General features: G+C 50.9%; 1 protein-coding gene across 2 annotated transcripts in view; it reads right to left on the minus strand.

Annotated features, from left to right (window-relative positions):
• Window positions 1–24,380, minus strand: part of LOC138286783 (apolipoprotein L3-like) — a 486,723-nt gene that overhangs the window by 406,262 nt on the left and 56,081 nt on the right. For both annotated transcript variants that reach the window (XM_069227283.1, XM_069227281.1), the window contains exon 3: window positions 12,612–12,724. The gene's annotated coding sequence lies outside the window, so the exon portion shown is untranslated. The remainder of the gene's footprint in view (window positions 1–12,611; window positions 12,725–24,380) is intronic.

Raw genomic sequence — 24,380 nt, forward strand, 5'->3', positions numbered from 1 at the left:
AACACCCTTGAAACACTAATAAAACTGGAGTCAGTCAATGATTGTGAACTTTGTATTGTCAATTACAGTGTTAAAAAAGGTTACCCATTGGAAGGCCAACATACCAATGTCACACATCACAAGTCTTTCAAGGGTGCAAGCTGTTGACACGTATGTTACCACAATAGTGAAACTGAAATGGAAGGGGACAACTCAGTTAACAAATAGGGAGTGAAATGTAGGTACAGGATAGAGGTAGACGTGTGAAAGTTAATAATATGTGAAACATGAAAATCTACTCACCTGTGTCTCACTGAAAATATTGCTGTATGACTGACTCCCTGTTGTCGTTTTCATCTTCATGAGCTTCCTCCTCATCACTGTCCACAGGCTCCCCCGCTGCAACAACACCGTCATCTGGATCATCCTCCTGCAGAAAAGGCACCTGGCATCGCAATGGCAAGTTATGGAGCATGGAGCAGGCGATGATGATGTCGCACACCTTCTTCGTGAGTAGAATAGGGATCCACCAGTCATATGGAGGCACTGAACCTGGCCTTAAGAAGGCCGAAGGTGTGTTCGATTACCCTCCTAGTCCGCCCATGGGCATCATTGTACCGTTCCTCTGCCCTGGTCCTGGGATTCCTCACTGGGGTCAATAGCCAGGACAGGTTGGGGTAACCAGAGTCCCCCAATAGCCATGCACGGTGCCTCTGCAGTTGACCCATCATATCAGGGATGCTGCTATTCCGCAGGATGTAGGATGTAGGCGTCATGCACAGAGCCAAGGAACATAGCATTTACCTGCAAGATGTACTGGTCTGCCAAACAGACCATCTGTACATTCATAGAATGATAACTCTTCCTGTTCCTGTACACCTGTTCATTCCTGCAGGGGGGGGGGACCAGAGCTACATGGGTCCCATCAATGGCACCTATGACGTTAGGGATGTGTCCAAGGGCATAGAAATCACCTTTCACTGTAGGCAAATCCTCCACCTCAGGGAAAATGATGTATCTCCTTACGTGTTTCAGCAGGGCAGACAACACTCTGGACAAGACGTTGGAAAACATAGGCTGGGACATCCCTGATGCCATGGCCACTGTTGTCTGAAAAGACCCACTTGCAAGGAAATGCAGCACTGACAGCACCTGCACGTCAGGGGGGATTCCAGTCGGATGGCGGATTGGTGACATCAGGTCTGGCTCCAACTGGGTACATAGTTCCTGGATTGTGGCACGGTCAAACCGGTAGGTCACGATGACATGTCGCTCTTCCATTGTCAACAGGTCCACCAGCAGTCGGTACACCGGCGGAGTCCGCCATCTTCCAATATGTCCCAACGGTGCCTAAGAAGGACAACAGCGAAGAAACTGTCACCATTCCTCCAGGTATGTACCCACAGTCACACACAAGACTACAACAGACAATTAACCCATCCGGGAAAGGTTTTGAGTGTAGGCCTCGGTATGTGTGACGCAGTAGTAATTGAAGCCATGTGGGCTCCTGAAATGGCGGCTGCCTGACCTCTAAACTGGGACAATGGGATTGTGGGGTAACTGCGCTGGCGTTGGACACCGTCGCGGTAGGCGGTCGTACAGCGCGGCACAATGCTGCATTGGTTAACATTGGACCCTATGGGTCCCAGGAGCCAATGAACAGGTGCGCCGCCGGTGATGATGCGCACCGCCGCGGACGTCACCACCATTTTCTATCTCTTCAATCACTAGATACCTAACCTTCGACAGGAGAGGACCTACACTGCTAGTGCTGCTGTGACCTCGGTCTGGAAGCGACGATGGCTGCTGCGTCTGGGGAAAGGGCCCCTGCCTTCACTGCACAGGAGTTGGAGGAACTTGTGGATGGGGTTCTCCCCCAGTACACGCTACTCTACGGTCCTCCAGACCAACAGGTTAGTACACAGGGAGCACGTTGGATGGGCTAGGCTTGGGTGGAGAGGGCTGGGTGGATGAAGGAAGGGGGCAGAGTACATAGAACAGTTATGCATGGGGATGAATGGGCCACAGGGATAGAGTTGGGAGGGGGCCAATCACAACGACGGTGCAGTAGGTAATGACTGTCCTCTTTCCTTGTGCATGTCATGTAGGTCAGCGCCCACCAGAAGAGGGACATTTGGTGTGCCATCGCCAAGGAAGTCCGGACCCTGGGGGCCCACCAGAGACGGGGCACCCACTCCCGTAAGAGATGGGAGGACATTCGCCGCTGCAGCAAGAAGACGGCGGAGGCTCAGCTGGGGATGGCCTCCCAACGTGGGAGGGGTGCCCGTCGCACCATGACCCCCCTGATGTTCCGGATCCTGGCGGTGGCCTAACCGGAGTTGGATGGGCGCTTAAGGACATCACAGCAGACACAAGGGGGTGAATACTACCTCATCATATGGACTTTGGGTGCAGTGGAGGAGTCTGGGTGGGGGTGGTGGGTTGTGGGTGTCCCTAGGCCAGGGCGAGTTAGGTAGGCAAGGCCCCTCCGTTATGTAGGCCATGTGGCATCTCTACCCCAGCTCAAAACAGAGGGAAGTTGATGTTTAGTTGCCCCTTTGCCATCCATGTGGGCAGATTACTACCATTGCCATGTAGGCCATTTCCCAGAAATAGCATGTGCAGAGGTCAGGAGCACGGCGTAATGCATGGGGATGCTGAGTCTATCTTGTCCGCCAACGGTAGCGGTATGCCAGGCACTAAAACTCTCTTTCTTCTGTCTCCCCCCTTTTCCTGCTCTCCCTGTCCTTTTGTACATCAGCATCAACAGGCGGAGGTACAGTGGCACCGGAGCACGAGGGAGCTGCATCCCACATGGCCATGGAGGGCCACATCACAGACTCTGAATTCACCAGTGGGAGGGAGGGCGAGGGGAGCTTCACGTCGGCCACCAGATCACCATCCAGCAACATGGACTCGTCCGCCGATGGGAGCTCCCCTGTGGTGGCGGCACCATCTGTGCGCCCCACTTCTACAGGTACAGCCGCCACCTCCCCTACCAGCACCGCCCTCCCAGCACCCCCTCAGCGTGTGTCCCGTGCCCGCTCACCCAGGAGGGTGGGCATCACCTTCGCCCCAGGCACCTCAGGCCCTGCCCCAGTCACCCCTGCTGCCCTCAGGGAGGAGGCCATTGACCTCCTCAGGTCACTCACTGTTGGGCAGTCTACCATTGTGAATGCCATCCAGGGTGTAGAACGAGAGTTGAAACACGGTAATGCATTCATGGAAGGCATTCATTCTGGTCAGGCTGTCCTTCAGTGAACCCTGCAATCTCTGGCTTCAGCACTGATGGCAGCCATTGTCCCTGTGTCCAGCCTCCCCCCTCCAACCTCCTCCACCCAGACCCAATCCCCTGTACCCCAGCCCATCCCAAGCACACATACAGACCAGCAGGCACACAAGTCAACACACACAAGTAGCTCAAGCAAACATAGGCACCACACACACCACAGGCACTCACACAAGCATCACACCCATACAGACACAGCAACATCCACTGTCTCCACTGTGTCCCTCTCCCCCTCTTCTCCCTCCTCCCTCCCAGTCTCATCTACACACACACACCTGCATGCACCACATCTAAAGGCACTAGGACTCGCACCAGGACACCCATCACCACAAGCCGCTCACCTGCACTCACCACCTCCACTGCCATTTACACGTCCCCTGTGTCCTCTCCCAGTGTGTCTGTGACGCCCCCTCCCAAAGTACACAAACACGGGCACCCACACACCCAACATCCATCCACCTCACGACAGCCTCCAGTACCTGCACCTGCACCCAAAACACCTAAAGTGACACCTCCTACAACCACCCCCTCTACCTCCACTCCCAGACCCCCTCCAACTACCCATCCCAGTGTCCGTCAGAAACTGTCCCTCTGTCAAATTGACCTGTTTGCCCCCCCCCCCCTCCAGTTCATCAGTCCCGTCGTAGCGCCTCAGGCAAAAAGCCTCCAGTACCAGTGGTGCGTGTTCCAGGTTTTTGGAGTGCACCGTCCACCAGGGCAGGCAGTAGGACCCGGAGCCAAGGCACTGTCAGCCCACCCCATCGTAAAGGCACTGAAATTGGAGAGTGGACGACGGGACCGTGTGGGACAACAAGTGAAATGGGATCCAAGGCGATTGGGGAGTCAGCTGTCCCTCCAAAGAAGGTGGGGAAGGTTCAGAGGAAGTCTGCCCAGCCTGTTGTGAGTGTCACGGCGGAGAAGTGCGCCATCATTTCCGGCGGTCCAGACACAACCGCCTGCACCGTCGTTACTGGTCAGGAGACCACCGCCAGAGTCAGTGCCCAGGAGGGCCCGAGTATCCTTACTGGTCAGGAGACCACCGCCAGAGTCAGTGCCCAGGAGGGCCCGAGTATCGTTACTGGTCAGAAGACCACCGCCAGAGTCAGTGCCCAGGAGGGCCCGAGTATTGTTACTGGTCAGGAGACCACTGCCAGAGTCAGTGCCCAGGAGGGCCAGAGTATTGTTACTGGTCAGGAGACCATTGCCAGAGTCAGTGCCCAGGAGGGCCCGAGTATCGTCACTGGTCAGGAGACCACCGCCGGAGTCAGTGCCCAGGAGGGACCAGGATCCCACAGCCCCGCTGGGCGATGATGGAACGTCATGCCACACCCCAATGTCCAGTGTGGAGTTCGTCATGCCACACCCCAATGTCCAGTGTGGAGTTCGTCATGCCACACCCCAATGTCCAGTGTGGAGTTCGTCATGCCACACCCCAATGTCCAGTGTGGAGTTTGTCATGCCACACCCCAATGTCAGTATCTGAACCGCCATCTCAGGCTATCGCTGAACAGTCCATAGCCAGCCATGGCAAAGCACCGCTGAACAAGGCCAAGACTGACATGGCAAAGCACCGCTGAACAGTCCATAGCCAGCCATAGCAAAGCACCGCTGAACAAGGCCAAGACCGCCATGGTGAAGACCGCTGAACAGTCCATAGCCAGCCATGGCAAAGCACCGCTGAACAAGGCCAAGACCGCCATGGTGAAGACCGCTGAACAGTCCATAGCCAGCCATGGTGAAGACCGCTGAACAGTCCATAGCCAGCCATGGCAAAGCACCGCTGAACAAGGCCAAGACCGCCATGGTGAAGACCGCTGAACAGTCCATAGCCAGCCATGGCAAAGCACCGCTGAACAAGGCCAAGACCGCCATGGTGAAGACCGCTGATCAGGGCAAACACTGTGTGGGTATGAATATGCCGCCACATCAGGCATCCTTCTCCCATGTGCAGCTGGGACAGTGACAGGACAGGAACTTTCACGGGGAGACTCATCCAGTCTGGTCACCAGTCCCACCCAGTACCAGTTGAGAACTGCATCTACTTGCGTCAATGTGGCTTTGCACTCCCCAGGATGGTCCAGTGGGAAACCCACCCACTGTAGAGACTTGAGAGACTGTGGCTTTGCACTCCCCAGGATTGAACAGTGGGCAACCCACCCACTGTAGAGACTTGAGAGACTGTGGCTTTGCACTCCCCAGGATACATCAATGGGCATGGAGCCCCATCGTGGATCTGGCTTTGCAGTCATGTGGCTGAGGTGCCCCCCCCCTTCCCTTCCCCCTGAGGTGCCTGTAGTGTTTCAATCTGATGCCCTGGCAGTGTTCTCTCGGATTTTGGTCAGGTATCTATTGTGGGCCTCGCCCATGCATTTTTGGACTGTTGGTGCACGGACATTGTTGTGTACATATCTGCACTACTTCTTGTATTGTATATATAAATATGACAGATTTCGAGATATGATTGAATATATTTTTATATGACATGTATATGTTGTAATATGCGAGGGTGGGGGTGTTTGGTGGCTGTCCCCCTAACTTTTTCCTCCCCCCTCCCCGTGTCGTAGATGCAGTACTCACCGGTATGTTCTGCGCCTACGTCGCTGTTGTTCGTACAGGAGCAGAAAGACAAGGGCAGGTAGTATTTGGAGTTCCGGCTCCATGGAGTCGTCGTTCCTCGTGGAGTGTGTTGAGGTGAGCGTTTTCCCATAGCAAAGGCTGTTTCCGCCGTGTTTTTATCCACGGTGAATCCGCCCCGGAAAGGTGGCGGATTGGTGTGTTGTAATAGTGTGGGCGGTACTTTGTCTCCCGCCTGTCTGTTGGCGGTGACCGCCACGCTGTTTGTCTGTACCGCCGTGGCGGGCGAAGTGTTAAAGTGGCTGTCTTTGTTGGCGGTTACCGCCAGGGTCGTAATTCCCTTTTTTTTCCCGCTGGCCTGTTTGTGGTATTACCCCACCTTTTACACCGTCCGCCAGGGTTGTAATGACCCCCTGTATCTCTTCCACATGGGGAGTAAGACGCGCCCTCCACGCAGAGATCAGCAAATTGGAAAAGGAATTGAGATTAATGGAAATTGCAGTAGCACGAGGGGAGGCTCTTCACACAGTACTCAAGAAGGTGCGCATAAAATATAATGAAGCAGATTCTAGTCTCCGCCGACACGACTACAAATATCATTTAATGCGCCTACAATCAGAGGGGGACAGATTGGGCAGACTGCTGCCGTGGCTCCTTTGCGGAAACCACCAGCAGGCTCCCATAGGTGCCATAAAACTAGCCGACGGCAAAATGGCCACTACGCAAGAAGATATAAATGGGGCGTTTAGGGAATATTACATGAACCTTTACACCAAATGCACAGTATGCACAGCCGAACAACTCAAACCTTTTCTAGCAGGAACACAAATGGTGCATCTGTCACAGGCGGATGGGGAAATGCTGGAGACCCACTAGGAATGGAGGAACTGGATTTAGCGATGGGACAGATGCCCAGGAACAAAGGGCCAGGTATAGACGGCCTCCCTATAGAGTATTACTCGAGGATTCGAAACACTTAAAGCCCCACTTGCTGAAATTTTTGAGGAGGCATGGCGCCGTAAGTTATTGCCTCCAACACAGAGAGAGGCAATGATAGTGGTTCTCCCTAAGCAGGGGCGAGACCCCAGAGACGTTAAATCCTATAGGCCACTCTCACTCTTAAATCTCGATTGTAAAATCCTAGGCAAAATATTGCTAACAGGGTAGCTCCCATCATGCATACTTTGATACACGAAGACCAAAACGGTTTCATCCCAAAACGCAATACCTTTTTAAATATCCGTAGACTGCTGAGCGTAATAGGAGACACCCCCCCAGAAGCATGGGATGAAATGGTTCTTTCGCTAGATATTGAGAAAGCTTTTGATACATTAGGGTGGGACTTTCTGTTCGCCACCATGCAGAAAATGGGTATCGGCCCTAACTACATACAGTGGGTTCAGACATTGTATGCTAGTCCACAAGTCCGAGTGAAAACAGGAGGGGTCATATCTGAAAGCTTCCAGATCGCTAGAGGCACCAGGCAGGGATGCCCCTTATGTCCGTTCCTGTTCGCTATAGCGATGGAACCGCTAGCGTCTCGTCTACAGTCAATGGGAAATAATTGGGGAATAGTCAGGAATGGGCTATTCCATGTTATATCATTATATGCAGATGACGCTCTAATATACGTGCGAAGAGGGAGCGAGACAATACCCCTAGTAATCTCACTCCTGACTGAATTCGGGGAGATGTCGGGCCTGGCGGTAAACTGGGAAAAATCGTGTGTGTTCCCACTAACTATATGGTCCCCGCTGAGGAAAGATAGGGCCCCAGCGGGACAATTGAAATGGTGCTTTGATACATTTAAATATCTGGGGGTCTACATATATCATAGAATTGTGGACCTCAGAGATGGAAACTTGGGGAGAATGCTGGCTTCTATGAAGGGCTCGCTGCAATTCTGGTGCAAATTACCATTGTCACCCCTGGGCAGAGTAGCAGTGGCAAATATGCTACTATTACCCCGACTGCTATATTACTTTGCGGCTCTGCCACTATTGATCCCCAAGAGTTTCTTCTGTGACCTGAACACTATCCTGATGCAGCTAATATGGGGAGGGGGCAGAGCACGCGTGGCACTCACCACACTGCAGCGCACAATGAGTGCGGGTGGCCTAAGAGCCCCCAACTTTGAATTCTACTATGCTGCATCACAGCTACAGTGGAAATTGAACTGGATAGATAGACCCAGGCAGGCGGAGTCCACGTGGTTGCAGGCCAGTCTACAGGGAGAACCCCTAATCACTTGGTTAACAAATAAAATACCGAAAGGGACGTCTGAAAATCCGTTAATGCTAGCGGCACATTCATTTTGGAAGAGATACATTCAAAACGGCCACGGTTCGCTCCCCTATTCGCCGCTCATTCGGAGCCGGCTTCATCTTTGCTGGGGCTTTCCCGCTGGGCCGGCGGGCGTTCTTTTGAAGATCGCCCGCCAGCCCAGCGGGAAAGTTAGAATGGTCCCCGCGGTCATTTGACCGCGGGGCGGTGTTTGGGCGGTTTCCGCCCGGTGGGCGCCGCCCGCCGGGGTCGGAATGACCCCCTAAGTCCTTTTGGTCCTGAGACTTCAGGGAACAGGAGGCACGCTCTATCCAAGCCCTTGGAGAGTACTTCTTCACCTCAGCCAGAGAGCAGCAAGGCAGCAGGGCAACAGCAAGGCAGCAGTCCTTCACAGAAAGCAGTCAGGTGAGTCCTTTGGGCAGCCAGGCAGTTCTTCTTGGCAGGATGCAGGTTCTGGTTCCAGTTATCTTCTCCAGTAAGTGTCTGAGTTGGAAGGGGCAGAAGCCATGTTTATATACCCAAATGTGCCTTTCAAGTGGGGGAGACTTCAAAGAGTGGCTTAGAAGTGCACCAGGTCCCCTTTCAGTTTAATCCTGTCTGCCAGGGTCCCAGTAGGGGGTGTGGCAGTCCTTTGTGTGAGAGCAGACCCTCCACCCTCCCAGTCCAAGAAGACCTATTCAAAATGCAGATGTATGCAAGTGAGACTGAGTATCCTGTGTTTTGGGGGTGTCTGAGTGAATGCACAAGGAGCTGTCAACTAAACCCAGCCAGACGTGGATTGTAAGGCACAGAAAGATTTAAGTGCAGAGAAATTCTCACTTTCTAAAAGTGGCATTTCTAAAATAGTAATATCAAATCCATCTTCACCAGTCAGCAGGATTTTGTATCACCATTCTGGCCATACTAAATATGACACCGTACCCAGCAGCTACCACTCAAACAATGTATGCGGCCACTCCCATGTTAGTCTATGAAAGGTGCAGGCCTTACAGCAGTGTAAAAACGAACTTAGGAGTTTTACACTACCAGGTAATGTAAACTACATAGGTACATGTCCTGCCTTTTGCCTACACAGCACCCTGCCCTATGCGCTACATAGGGCATACCTTAGTTGTGTCTTATATGTAGAAAAAGGGGAGGTTTAGGCTTGGCAAATACTTTTAAATGCCAAGTCAGATTGGCAGTGAAACTGCACACAAAGGCCTTGCAATGGCAGGCCTGAGGCAAGGTTAAGGGGCTACTTAAGAGGGTGGCACCATCAGAGTTGCAGGTCCACTAATAGCATTTAATCTACAGGCCCTGGGCACAAATAGTGCACTCTACTAGGGACTTATAAGTAAATTAAATAGTCCAAATGGGTATGATCCAATGTTACCATGTTTAAAGGGAGAGAGCATATGCACTTTAGCATTGGTTAGCAGTTGTAAAATGCACAGAGTCTAAAAAACCGGCAAAAACAGTGTCAAATAAAGTGGAGGGAGGCAGGCAAAAAGTTAGGGGTGACCACCCTAGGGCGGTCAGGTCTAACATGTGTCCCCCCCAGCTGAAAGTGGGGAGAGCTACCCAACCTCCTGGGAGCCCTCATCGCTGAGGCGGAAGTATCTGGAGAGACCATCAGCGTTGGCGTGGTCAATCCCCGGGCGATGCTCCACCGTAAAGTCCATCCCCTGTAGGGAAATGGACCACCTCAAGAATTTAGGATTCTCACCCCTCATCTGTATGAGCCATCTGAGGGTCCTGTGGTCAGTCTGAACCAGGAACTGAGCCCCAAACAGGTAGGGTCTTAGCTTCTTCAGTGCCCAGATCACAGCAAATGTTTTTCTCTCTCTCTCAATAGCACTCCACCTCTAATCCCGTGGTAATAGCCTTCTGCTAATAAAGGCTACTGGTTGGTCTGAGCCCTCCTCATTTAGCTGTGCTACAACAGCCCCTATGCCATGCTCTGAAGCGTCTGTCTGCACAATAAATTCCTGGGAGTAGTCAGGGGCCTTGAGCATGGGGGCTGTGCACCTGGCTTCCTTCAGAGAATCAAAGGCTTTCTGACAAGCCCCTGTCCAATTCACCAACCTAGGTTGTTTCTTGGAAGTGAGTTCTGTCAAGGGTGACACAATGGTTCCATAGCCCTTGAGAAATCTGCGGTAGTATCCAGTGAGGCCTAAAAAGGCTCTCACTTCAGTCTGTGTTCTAGGTGGTTACCAGGCCTTGATAGTTTCAATCTTGGCTTGGAGTGGCGGCACCTTCCCACCACCTACTAGGTGTCCCAAGTGCACCACGGAACTCTGCCCAATCTGGCACTTACCAGCCTTGATGGTCAGGCCTACCTGTTCCTGAGCCGGAAGCACCTCCTTGAGGTGGAGTAGGTGTTTCTCTCAGCTGGAACTATAGACAGCTATATCATCTAGGTAGGCTGCGGTCCAGCAGGCATCCTTCCCAGCTAGGACCCAGTTAACCAACCGTTGGAAGGTACCGGGGCATTTTTCAACCTAAAGGGCATCACCCGGAACTGGTAATGGCAATCAGGTGTGGAAAATGCAGATCTCTCTTTGGCCCCCTCAGTCAGGGCGATCTGCCAGTACCGTGATGTAAGATCAAACGTACTCAGGAACTTGTCAGCGGCAAGTCTGTCAATGAGCTCATCAGCTCGGGGGATGGGATGAGCGTCAGTCCGTGTGACTGAGTTGAGACCCCAGTAGTTCACCCCGGAGTTCTGGCTTGGCACTGGGTGCAGCAGCCTTGGGTACCAGCACCACAGGGCTGGCCCAGGGACTACTGGACTTCTCAATAACCCCTAGGGCCAGAATCTTGGCTACTTCCTCCTTGATGCTCGCCTCCACTTTGCCTGACAACCTGTAAATTTTGTTCTTTACAGGGGGACTGTCTCCCGTGACAATATAGTGGACACACAAGTGGGTGAGTCCAGGAGTGAATGAAAACAGGGAAGACAACTACTCCAATAATTCATAGCAATCTCCTCTCTGCTCTAGAGTCAGGGAGTCAGAGAGATCAACACCCTCCACTGACCCATCACCTTCTTTGACAGAGAGGAGGTTGGGGAGAGGCTCACTCTCCTCTTCCATGCCCTCATCTGTCACAAGGAGCAAACTGACATCAGATCTTTCAAAATGAGGCTTAAGTCGGTTGTGATGGAGAACCCTTAGGGGGTTTCTAGGGGTCTTGAGGACCACTAGGTAAGTGGCCTCCCCCTTTCGCTCCTTCAGTTCAAATGGGCCAGTCCAGCGGTCCTGGAGAGCTCTAGTCTGTACTGGCTCCATCACCCATACTTTGTCTCCAGGTGAGAATTCTACCAGAGTGGCCTTCTGGTCATACCACTCCTTCACCTCTTGACTGGCCTCAAGGTTGCTCTTAGCCTGTTTCCAGAAACGCTATGCTTAGTGGTTTCCTGACAGGGTAACCATAGTGAAGTTCAAAGGGGCTGAACCCCACCCCCTTCTGGGGCACCTCTCTATAAGCAAAGAGAAGGCACGGCAAGAGGACGTCCCACTTACGCCTCATGGCCTCAGGTAAGCCAGTAATCATGCCTTTTAGGGTCTTGTTGAATCTCTCAACAAGCCTACTGGTTTGAGGATGGTAAGGGGTGGTAAACCGGTAGGTTACCCCACACTCATCCCACATGGACTTCATCTATGCGGACATGAAGTTTGTGCCTCTGTCAGACACAACCTCCTTTGGGAACCCCACATGGGTAAATATCCCCATCAGAGCTCTGGTCACCACCGGTGCAGTCACTGTCCTTAGAGAGATTGCCTCTGGATAGGTGGTGGCACAGTCCACTAAAACCAGGATAAACCTGTTGCCGAGGGCGGTGTAATTGGGCAGTCACCGCCACAGATACAAAGCGCACCCCTGAGCCGGCCGAGGAGTGCCCCGGGGGTACATTGTGGAACGCCGAACACCCGGAAGTGTTTCACAACCCGAATATCCGAGTTGAAGACGCCCGGACACCACAAGAACAGGAGCCGGAAGAGAATGAGGAGGAGAAGCCGGAAAGAGGAGAGAAAGCGGAGCCAGAGGAGAAAGGACATGCCAAACCAGAGGAAGGAGGAGGGAATCGAGCGCAACGGAGAAGCATCAACCGAAACATCGAGAAGCCCAAGGAGACCAACTAGAGACGCAACCGGATCCGCCACGTCCCTGGAGGGGCGTGGCTGACACAGGTACGAGCGTGCCTCTGGGTAAATTACCCAGGTGGAACCGGAGCGAGAGGGGTACGCAGTGGAGGGATCGGGAGGAAGGGATCGGGGAGAGAAATCTTTTGAGAGTGCATGCACCTACCTTTAACCCACGAGAAGGGAGTGGTAAGAGATAACCAACCTCTAATAAAATAAGCAGAATTGGACCGTATTAGAAAATAATAGAATCACTGGGGAGATTTGTGGTGCACCTAAAGGCCCCGACCCTCTCACACCCCAGCACGGTTTAGATCAACCCCTATAACAAAAAGTATTCCCCGAAGACCAACACTTACCTGTTCTTTCATTTTCCTTGGGGACCGCTCACCAATATCCTGGAAAGGAGAGGTCCAGTTTCACCTTGAAGGCCGCCGTCGCCTCTTGGTCCTGACGCCCAGAAGAGAAAAACCTGGAAGAAGAAGACCGCATATTATTATTGAGTTGGAGGTAAAGGAGACCCTGGGACATTACCCAAGGACATAAAGATATATAGACATATAGAGAAACGTTAATCACTTATCAAGAAGAAAATAAAGAGCACATACGAACAGCACCTGGTGTATTAGGAGTCTTTATAACCATAACCCATCCCAGTCATAACCTGAACCCACTACAGTGGTGACAGAAGTGGGATACTGAGACACAAACAATGGGCCAAAGGACACCCTCAGATGGAGGAGAAACCCACCATAGTGGACATGATGCACCAATTAGCGGAGGGACAAAGACACCTCCAGCTAGTTTGGGAAGAGCAACAGAGAGAAGCTAAAACAGTGGGAGGCCCTTCAAAGTGCTCTGAAAAGTCAAGCGACCATTATGGCCAACAATCAGTTGTTCCATGAAAATGCTTTAAAGACATTGACGGATACCATTGCCGCTACCAGGGTTCACCCCAACGTGCCTAGCTCAGTGTTACAAAGATACCAGGAAGGCAAAGATCCGGGCGCCTTTTTTACAAATTTTGAAAGAGTCGCCTCCTCAGCCACCTGGCCCCAGGATCGATGGGGACAATATATAGCCCCTCTGTTGACGGGCACCCTACAGGCGGCTTACCAGGCAGTGAACCCTGGGGGTACTACACCATACCAAGATATCAAGAAAAGTATTTTAGAGCGGGTAGGATTCGACACAGAGCACTACCGACTTCGATTTAGGAAGGCTAAATGGGGCCCTCAGAAAATCCCCGGGCTTTGTATTTCCGGATAAAAGATCTGGGTCCGAAGTGGTTGAGACCCATAGGAACTAATCGAGAGGACATCATAGAAAACATATTGCTGGAACAATACCTGGAAGCCCTACCAGCCTCCACCCGTAACTGGATTAAACAACACCCCAATCCAGATACTTCAACCACCATTGAGTTAGCGTGCGCCTATCCTCGCTCCATGGAATTTAAATCCACACCCCATTGCGTGACTCTTACCCCCTCCCGTCCGATCCTTGGTCGATTCCCCTCCATGGGTTGAAAATCCCTCAAAGATACTGTAAAGGCCCGGGCGGTGGAGAGACCTCCCCTACAGCAACCCCAATGTTATAGTTGTGGGGAATGGGGGCATATCGCCCGTGTATGCCCCCATAAGATCGACAAACCTGAACCCATGGAGATAGGCATCACCCGAGGACGGGTGTATTGTGTAGGAAACGAGGATAAGCAATATAAGAGAGAGTTGATGGTCAATGGACGCAAAACATTAGTACTAATAGATTCTGGCTGCAGCCAGTCAGTCATTAGAGCCGATCTGATCAATAAAAATAACCTCACTCCAGGTGCCGCTGTGGCTAAATGTTGTATTCAAGGAGACTCAAGGAAATATCCCATGACCTGGGTTTCACTTAATTGGGATGGAAAAGAAACCAAGATGAGAATGGGAGTAGTGGAACATTTAGTAGAAGAAGCTATTATTGGAAATGATTATGCACACTTTGTGGCTCTTTTAGACAGTGTCCGGAAAACTGGAGGAAACGATCCCTGGTGGAAAAGAAGTCCTTTTTGCTACTGAATCAATACAACCAACTAAAACACGATATAAAAAGAGAAAGAACGAGAAAATGGAGGCAAAAAGACTATGGGGGTCATTCTGACCTGTCGCGAATGACAGAAGCACCGCCAACAGGCTGGCGGTGCTTCCAAGCCCATTCTGACCGCGGCGGTAAAGCCGCGGTCAGAAAACCGGGGCCGGCGGATTCCCGCCGTTTTTCCACCGGCTGGGCGAATCCGATTCAGGATTCTGACCCCCTTCCTGCCAGCCCGTTTCTGGCGGTTTTCACCGCCAGGAAGAGGCTGGCGGGAACGGGTGTCCTGGGGCCCCTGCACTGCCCATGCCACTGGCATGGGCAGTGCAGGGGCCCCCTAACAGGGCCCCAGCCAGCTTTTCACTGTCTGCCTAGCAGACAGTGAAAAGCGCGACGGGTGCAACTGCACCCATCGCACGGCCGCAACACCGCCGGCTCCATTCGGAGCAGGCTCCTGTGTTGCAGCCCTCATTCCCGCTGGGCCAGCGGGCGCTACCATGGTTAGCGCCCGCCGGCCCAGCGGGAATGTTAGAATGGGGGCAGCGGTATTTTGGCCGCGTGGTGGCCAAATGCCGGTTCCCGCCAGAGTAGGAATGACGCCCTATATGCTTCCAAAGACCTTGAACCTGCTAGGGTAAATACACGAGTCACAGCTTTCACTAGTCTTCCTCCTTTTCACTCTTGTCAAAGGGAAGATCCTACACTCCTTAATGCATGGAGAGCTGCCCGACCTAAAAATCCGGGAGAAAAGGGACCCTCTTTTTCCATATATAAGAACCTGTTATATAGAATCACGAGTCATAACAACCAAGAAAAGAAACAATTGCTCATTCCCGAACCTTATCGACTACAGGTCTTACATTTAGCCCATAGTCAGTCGGGGGGGCCATTACGGAAGGGAAAAAACCAAAGAAGGATAAGTTACTTACCTGTAAATCCTAGTTCTCTTCCAGGGGTATCCTCATCAAAGTCATAAACATTGAATATTCCCACCCTCGTGCGGGGATCCCGGAGCGTATATAAAAAAAACACACATGTATAAGTATGAAATATACATGAAAAATATAGAATTTTTTTAGTAGACAATTTTCATACCAGATTCATGTATACATGTGCATAACAGCAATGCAGACTATATTGATAAACAGGCTAAAATGCTTTATTTCTATGTTTTTTTTTTTTTTTTAAACACTCTCTTTTATAATTACAAGAAGAAACTTTCCAAAGCCCCATAGCTGGGCCCAGGAAAAGAAGCAGTAGCAACACATGTGAAAAAAGAGAAAAAACTACATTGAAAACAATGGAGCATTATTAGCCAATAGGCTGCACGCAGGTTAATACAGCAGAACCACAAAATTTGGCACCGTGCCTTTAAGACCCTGAGCACCTCCAGTATCCCACCATGCCTCAGGGGTGAAGGAGAGGTGACAATTGGTTCACAGTTAGGTCAGTACTTTTTTACGGTGACAATGCATCCAACAGATTAGAGAGATGGTCTGTCCTGCACTTCTAGGAGACTTGCGTCCGGGGAGGAGGGTGGGTTGTTTATGCCTTTGATGAGGATACCCCTGGAAAAGAACTAGGATTTACAGGTAAGTAACTTATCCTTCTCATCCAGGGGATCTTCATCAATAGTCATAAACATTGAATAGATTAGCAAGCCCATCCCTTATCTCTGCGGACTGTCTAATAGAAGTGCAGGAAAAAGACATACACTATGCAAACAAATTTCTCAGAGACGCTTGCCCAACTTGAGCGTCTGCTCTGGCATCTGAGTCCAAACAGTAATTGTAGGAAGATGGCTCTGTATGTACTATTTCCAAGTAAGAAATAGCATGCACAGAGTCCAGGGGTTCCCTTAGAGGTAAGATAGTGGCAAAAAGAGATACTTCTAATGCTCTATTTTGTGGTAGTGTGGTCGAGCAGTAGGCTTATCATAGGGTAGTGTTAAGCATTTGTTGTACACACACAGGCAATAAATGAGGAACGCACACAAAGACAATTCCGGGCCAATAGGTTTTTGTACAGAAAAATATATTTTCTTAGTTTATTATAAGAACCACAGGCTCAGGATTTACAATCAATACTTTAAATGAAAGGTACTTCACTTAGGTATCATAGGAACTTTGAATCAGCAAAATAGCATGTACTGTTTTGGCAAAAATGGCAATAAGCTATTTTAAAACTAGACAGTGCAAATGTCAACAGTTCCTGGGGGAGGTAAGCATTGGTTAGTTTTGCATGTAAGTAAACCACCTACAGGGTTCAAAGTTGGGTCCAAGGTAGCCCACCGTTGGGGGTTCAGGGCAACCCCAAAGTTACCACACCAGCAGCTCAGGGCCGGTCAGGTGCAGAGGTCAAAGTGGTGCCCAAAATGCATAGGCTTCAATGGAGAAGGGGGTGCCCCGCTTCTAGTCTGCCAGCAGGTAAGTACCTGCGACTTCGGAGGGCAGACCAGGGGGGTTTTGTAGGGCACTGGGGGGGGACACAAGTCAGCACAGAAAGTACACCCTCAGCATTACGGGGCGGCCGGGTGCAGTGTGCAAACAGGCGTCGGGTTCGCAAACGGTTTCAATGGGAGACCCAGGGATTTCTTCAGCGAAGCAGGCAGGCAAGGGGGGGCTCCTCGGGGTAGCCAACACCTGGGCAAGGGAGAGGGCCACCTGGGGGTCGCTTCTGCACTGGAGGTCGGATCCTTCAGGTCCTGGGGGCTGCGGGTGCAGTGTCTTTACCAGGCGTCAGGTTCTTAGAAGCAGGCAGTCGCGGTCAGGGGGAGCCTCTGGATTCCTTCTGCAGGCGTCGCTGGGGGGAGTCAACTCTGGCTACTCACAGGGTCGCAGTCGCCGGGGAGTCCTCCCTGTAGTGTTTCTCCGCAGATCGAGCCAGGGGCGTCAGGTGCAGAGTGCAAAGTCTCACGCTTCCGGCGGGAAACGTGTTTGTCTTTAAAAGTTGCTTCTTTGTTGCAAAGATGTTTCTTCTTTGGAGCAGAGCCGCTGTCCTCTGGAGTTCTTGGTCCTTTTAGATGCAGGGTAGTCCTCTAAGGCTTCAGAGGTCACTGGACCCTGTGGAACGCTTTCCTGTTGCAGTTTTTCTTGAAGTGGGGAGACATGCCGGTAGAGCTGGGGCCAAAGCAGTTGGTGTCTCCGTCTTCTCTGCAGGGCTTTCAGGTCAGCAGTCCTTCTTCGTCTTAGGTTGCAGGAATCTATCTTGCTAGGTTCTGGGGGCCCCTAAATACTCAATTTAGGGGTGTGTTTAGGTCTGGGGGGTTAGTAGCCAATGGCTACTAGCCCTGAGGGTGGCTACACCCTCTTTGTGCCTCCTCTCTGAGGGGAGGGGGGCACATCCCTAATCCTGTTGGGGGAATCCTCCATCTGCAAGATGGAGGATTTCTAAAAGTCAGAGTCACCTCAGCTCAGGACACCTTAGGGGTTGTCCTGACTGGCCAGTGACTCCTCCTTGTTTTTCTCATTATCTCCTCTGGCCTTGCCGCCAAAAGTGGGGCCGTGGCCGGAGGGGGCGGGCCTCTCCACTAGCTGGAGTGCCCTGGGGCGCTGTAACAAAGGGGGTGAGCCTTTGAGGCTCACCACCAGGTGTTACAGTTCCTGTAGGGGGAGGTGAGATGCACCTCCACCCAGTACAGGCTTTGTTACTAGCCACAGAGTGACAAAGGCACTCTCCCCATGTGGCCAGCAACATGTCTGGTGTGGCAGGCTGGCAAAACTAGTCAGCCCACACTGAAAGTCGGGTATGTTTTCAGGGGGCATCTCTAAGATGCCCTCTGGGGTGTATTTCACAATACAATGTACACTGGCATCAGTGTGCATTTATTGTGCTGAGAAGTTTGATACCAAACTTCCCAGTTTTCAGTGTAGCCATTATGGTGCTGTGGAGTTCGTGTATGACAGACTCCCAGACCATATACTCTTATGGCTACCCTGCACTTACAATGTCTATGGCTTTGCTTAGACACTGTAGGGGCATAGTGCTCATGCACCTATGCCCTCACCTATGGTATAGTGCACCCTGCCTTAGGGCTGTAAGGCCTGCTAGAGGCGTGATTTATCTATGTCATAGGCAGTGTGAGGTTGGCATGGCACCCTGAGGGGAATGCCATGTTGACTTAGTCATTTTCTCCCCACCAGCACACAGAAGCTGGCAAGCAGTGGGTCTGTGCTGAGTGAGGGGTCCCCAGGGTGGCATAAGACATCCTGCAGCCCTTAGAGACCTTCCCTGGCATCAGGGCCCTTGGTACCAGGGGTATCAGTTACAAGGGACTTACCTGGATGCCAGGGTGTGCCAATTGTGGAAACAAAGGTACAGGTTAAGGAAAGAACACTGGTGCTGGGGCCTGGTTAGCAGGCCTCAGCACACTTTCAAATCATAACTTGGCATCAGCAAAGGTAAAAAGTCAGGGGGTAACCATGCCAAGGAGGCATTTCCTTACAGTAATGCCTAGTAAATGTATGTACAGATTTCCATGTAGCAGCCTTACAGATTTCAGAGATTGGAACATTATTAAGGAGGGCAGCAGTAGCCGCTTTTCCTCTTGTCGAATGAGCCTTAGGCCTAGCCAATAACTGTTTGTTAGCCAATTGATATGCAGTAACAATACATGAAACTATCCATCTAGATATGGTTTGTTTTGAGGCTGCATCGCCTGTTCTCATATGACCGTAATTTACAAACAAGTGGTGAGATCATCTAATCAATTTAGTCTTATCCAGGTAAAATTTTAGCACTCTTTTCAAATCCAGAGAGTGCAAAGCTTTCTCGGCCGGAGTATCCGGATTGGGGAAAAAAGTTGGTAGTGATATAGTCTGATTAATGTGAAAATCGGACACCACCTTCGGTAAGAATGATGGATGAGTTCTTAGAACAACTCTATTTTCATGGAAAACCGTGTACGGTTCCCTTGGAGGACAAAGCCTGAATCTCACTGACCCTCCTCGCCGAAGTAATGGCTACGAGACAAACTGTCTTCCAGGTAAGGTGTTGTAAAGAAGCTTTGTGGATAGGCTCGAAAGGAGGGCCCATGAGTCTAGATAATACTATGTTCAGTTCCCATGGAGGCTAGGGTTTTCGAATGGGTGGAAAAACCTTCTTCAAACCTTCTAAGAAATCCTTGACTACTGGCATTGTAAAGAAGGATTCCTGAGAAGGTGACTTACGATAAGCTGTAATGGCAGATAAATGTACCTTAATAGATGACACTTGCAGACCTAATTTCGCCAGATGGAGCAGGTAAGACAATATGACCTCATCCTGAGCCAGAATAGAATTCTGACCCTGCTGACGATACCATATATATAATCTCTTCCACTTGAACGCGTAAGAGCGCCGCGTGGAAGGCCTTCTGGACTCCTTTAAGATATTCATGCATTCCTGCGAGAGCCCTAGATGCCCATATTGCAGGAATTCAGGAGCCATGCAGTCAAGCTCAGAGAGGGAAGGTTGGGGTAAAGAATCTTGCCTCCCAGGCTGCAAAGGAAATCCGGTCTGCACGGCAGCCTCTTGTGCGGTTGTTCTGACAGGTTGAAGAGATCCGTGTACCAGAACTGACGAGGCTATTGCGGGGCAATGAGAATCATTCTGGTGTTGGATCTGTAGAGTTTGTTTATCACCGCTGGTATCAGGGGAATCGGAAAGGCGTAGAGAAATATCCCTGGCCAGTCGATCAACAGGGCATTCCCTCGAGACCCTGGACAGTAGAACCTGGACTCGAAGTCTGGGCATTTACCTCGTCTGCAAACAAATCCAACTGAGCGGACCCCATTGAACGAAGATGTCTTCGACGACCTCGTCATGAAGAACCCAATCGTGGGCGTCCTCGAGGGTTCTGCTTAGGAAGTCCGCCTCCACGTTTTGCTGCCCTGGGAGGTGAATTGCTCTAAGAGACATTCCCCTCGCTATGAGCCAATGCCAAATGGCTTGAGACTCCTGAGACAGGGGCCGGGATCTCGTCCCTCCTTGCTTGTTCAGATAATACATTGTTGTTGTATTATCCGTCTGCACCAGGAGAGGACTTTCACTGCATCGATGGAGCAAATGATTTGAGAGCCAGATGGACCACTATGAGCTCCAGCAGGTTGATATGGTACGACTTCTCTTTGCTGGACTACAAGCCCTGAGCTTGAAGGGAACCCAGATGAGCTCCCCAGCCCTGAAGCGATGCATCCGTTACCAGAGTGTCAGACGGGATTGGATGATGAAAAGGAACTCCTACTGACAGGTGATGTCTGCGCATTCACCATTGTAATGATTGCCGCGCTCCTACCGGAAGAAGCATTCTGTCCTCCCAGTGGCCTGTGTGTTGATTCCAGTTTTCCTCTAGAGCCTCTTGAAGAGGTCTCATATGCAATCTGGCGTTCGGGACAATGAAAATGCAAGAGGCCATGGAGCCCAACAGAGATGTCACCTGACGGGCCCTAAGCGCGGGGGAAACCAGAAGGTCTTGACACTTCCTCCTTATTGATAACAGTTGTTCCTCCGAAGGATACACTCTTTCGAGCCCTGTATTCAGTATCGCTCCCAGGTAGTGGAGGCTTTGTGTTGGGATGAGGGTGGACTTTTGGAAGTTGACTTGCAGACCTAGAGATCGGAAAACACTGAGCACAATGTCTAGATGCTTTTTCGCCTGTTCCAGAGAGGAGGCTTTCAGTAGCCAGTCGTCTAGGTATGGATAAATGAAGATTTTCTGCTTCCTTAAAACGCGCCGCTACCATTGCTACACACTTGGAGAATGCGCGAGGCTGAAAGGAAGCACCTTGAACTGATAGTGTTGGGAGGCTATCACAAATTTTAGGAATTTCCGATGTTTGGGAATGATCGGGATATGAAAATACGCATCTTGCAGATCTATGGAGTACATCCAGTCTCCTTGATGCAGTTGAGGGAAAATCTGATGAAGAGCCAGCATTCTGAACTTTTGCTTCCTTATGTATTTGTTCAGCAGCCTCAAGTCTAGAATCGGTCTGAAGACTCCTTCCCAACCCTTTTTTGCTACTAGAAAATAGTAGGAGTATACCCCCTTTCCTCTTTGTGCGGCTGGCACCTTTTCTATCGCTTTTTTCTGTAACAGAGCGCGAACCTCTTTGCGCAATAAGTTCATGTGAGCAGGTCTCGACTTGGTTGGTGGCACAGGAGGTGGAGATTGTTGGAAAAAAGAGAGTATCCACTCTCTACAATGTTCAGCACCCATTTGTCTTTTGTTATGCCATGCCACTTGTGACTGAACGCAGTGATACTTCCCCCAACCGGAGTGGTGTACGGTATTAAGGGAAGCAAATCCTCATTGTTTTGCAGGGGCTTTGGGGGTAGACTGCTGAGGTCTGCTTGATCCTCGGTCTCTTGTGGCATTGCTAGACTGGAAGAGGGGACACCCTTGTTTCTGTTGTGGTCTCTGAGATCAATGAGAGATTTGAACCCTCTGTTGGAACGGGCACCTGTCGTAAGGCCTGTACCTCCACCTGAAGTCTTTTCTTCTCTCGAGGCCCACTGCCCTCATGGTGTCGACATCTGCCTTCACAGTGCCATCTCATCATCCGTGTGGGTTCCAAATAGCGAGTTTCCATTAAACGGAACATTCATGATACGCTGTTGCGCCTCCTGCTTTATTCCTGTGAGCCTCATCCAGGAAGATCTTCTCGGACAAACCCCATGCGCATATCCATGTGCTGCCAAGTCAGCACCGTCTGCTGCTGCACTGATGATTTGATTGGACACCAGACTTCCCTCCTGAAGAATCTCCTGAAAGTCCTGCCTGTCCTCTCTAGGCAGCTTTTCTGCAAATCTGCTCAGCGAGTCCCAGAGGGACCGATCATACCTGCCTAGGAGTGCTGAGGCGCTGGAGACCTTCATTATCGATGCCGCCATGCCACACATCTTCCTCCCCAGAGAATCCAGGTGTCTACTCTCCTTGTCCGGTGGAACCGTAGAGGATGACGCCACTGAATGCGTCTTGCGGGCTGCGGCCAATATGACTGAGTCTGGTGGTGGATCAGCCCTAAGAAATAAAGGATCTTGATCAGGGGCCTTGTATTTTTTCAAGATCCTAGCGGGAGCTGAACGGAGGTTTGCTGGCATTAAAAGAAGTCTCCATGGGCGGCTGGAGAAGACCAGGCACGAGTGGTAACAACTTCTTTGAAACCGCCCTGTGTTGCAGGGTTTCAAAGATTACTGACGAGGAGGTTGAAGGCTCCGGGACATCAATATTAAGCTTTTGTGCTCCCCTGAGCAGCACCTCGTTGAAAGTTGTTATGTCGTCCACCAGGGAAACTCTAGCTGGTGGAGAATCCGTCAGAGTCGGGGAGTAACCTCTTATGGAAGACCTTGATGATGTGGACCAAGAAGGAGACCTTCTGTGATGGCGCGATCTTGACCTTGATCTTCTCTGGGAGCGTGACCTGCTCCTAGATCTTGTTGTAGTGTGCCGAGGCCTAGTGGCAGACTGGCGAGACGTAAAACGAGCCTGTTCTACATGCGCCGTTGGCGATGGTGTCCTCGGAAGAGACGCTGATGGTGAATATATCCGCGAGTATTGAGAGTCTGGAGAAGGAGGCATCTTGTTAAGACTCTCCAACCACCTTGGCGATAGGTTTATGGGCGAGATGTGCCCTGACGATGCAGCCCTTGACCGCCTAGACGATCCACTCCTTATGGAGACCACTGGACTTGGTGGAGTGACATTCTTGTCAGCCGGTGGTTGCTGACGCTCTTCACCTTGAGAGATAGGCAGTACCTGTCTCGACGTCGAAAGGTGTACCGACGTCAAAGGAAGTACCATGGACTACTCAGGTCTCGACGTCGAGCGCCTCGACGGTGACCAGTGGTCCCTTGAATGTGCTCGGCTCGACGTCGTATGCTTCGCCGTCGACTGATGAGCCGCTGACGACGGAAGCCTCTGCTCTCTCCGTTGAGGCGATCTCGACGTCGTCTTCCGTGCCATCGAGGGGTGTGATGCCTTCCACGGCGTACGAGCACGGCGGTGCTGGCTCGACATCGATCGCTGTGTTGCCGTCAACGGAGATCTGTCCCGATGATGGCTATGCGCCTTTGACGTCGTATCCATCGACATCGGTCGGGTCGCCGTTGACGGCGATCTGCGATGATGCGACAGGCATCTTTTTACCAGCTGACGTCGATCTAGTCTGTCTCTCCTGAGAATGGCTTGTTGACTGCCTGGGAAGCGAAGAGGACGATGTTTTCTGCCTCTCATGAAGACCATGAAGTCCTTTTGGACATGTTTTTACAGTGCCTGCATGTGTCAGGGCAGTGGCTCTGAGGCAAACACACAATACAGAGAGAGTGTGGATCAGACTGGGCCTTCGTCTTCCCACAGGAAGGGCACTTAACAAAAAGAGAAGGCTTTTTCCAGTCAGGAAAAAAATCCCCTCACTCAAAGGTGAAAAATGTTGAGTGAAGGTAGAAAAAACACTGTTTTTGAATATTTTTCTGTGAAAAACTCAGAAAAATTGAAAGCTCAATGCTCCAGGATCCTCTCAGAAGAAGCCGGAAAAAAGAACTGATCTAACTGTGAACCAACTGTCACCTCTCCTTCACCCCTGAGGCATGGTGGGATACTGGAGGTGCTCAGGGTCTTAAAGGCACAGTGCCAAATTTTGTGGTTCGGCTGTATTAACCTGCATGCAGCCTATTGGCTAATAATGCTCCATTGTTTTCAATGTAGTTTTTTCTCTTTTTTCACAAGTGTTGCTACTGCTTCTTTTCCTGGGCCCAGCTATGGGGCTTTGGAAAGTTTCTTCTTGTAATTATAAAAGAGAGTGTTGAAAAAAAAAAAAAACTCCATAGAAATAAAGCATTTTAACCTGTTTATCAATATAGTCTGCATTGCTGTTATGCACATGTATACATGAATCTGATATGAAAATTGTCTACTAAAAAATGCTATATTTTTCATGTATATTTCATACTTATACATGTGTGTTTTTTACATATGCTCCGGGATCCCCGCACGAGGGCGGGAATAATCAATGTTTATGACTTTGATGAGGATCCCCTGGAAGAGAATATCTGTTACGTAGGTTTTACTGTCC

The sequence above is a fragment of the Pleurodeles waltl genome, chromosome 3_2 (genome assembly GCF_031143425.1).
Source record: "Pleurodeles waltl isolate 20211129_DDA chromosome 3_2, aPleWal1.hap1.20221129, whole genome shotgun sequence".
Lineage (NCBI taxonomy): Eukaryota > Metazoa > Chordata > Amphibia > Caudata > Salamandridae > Pleurodeles > Pleurodeles waltl.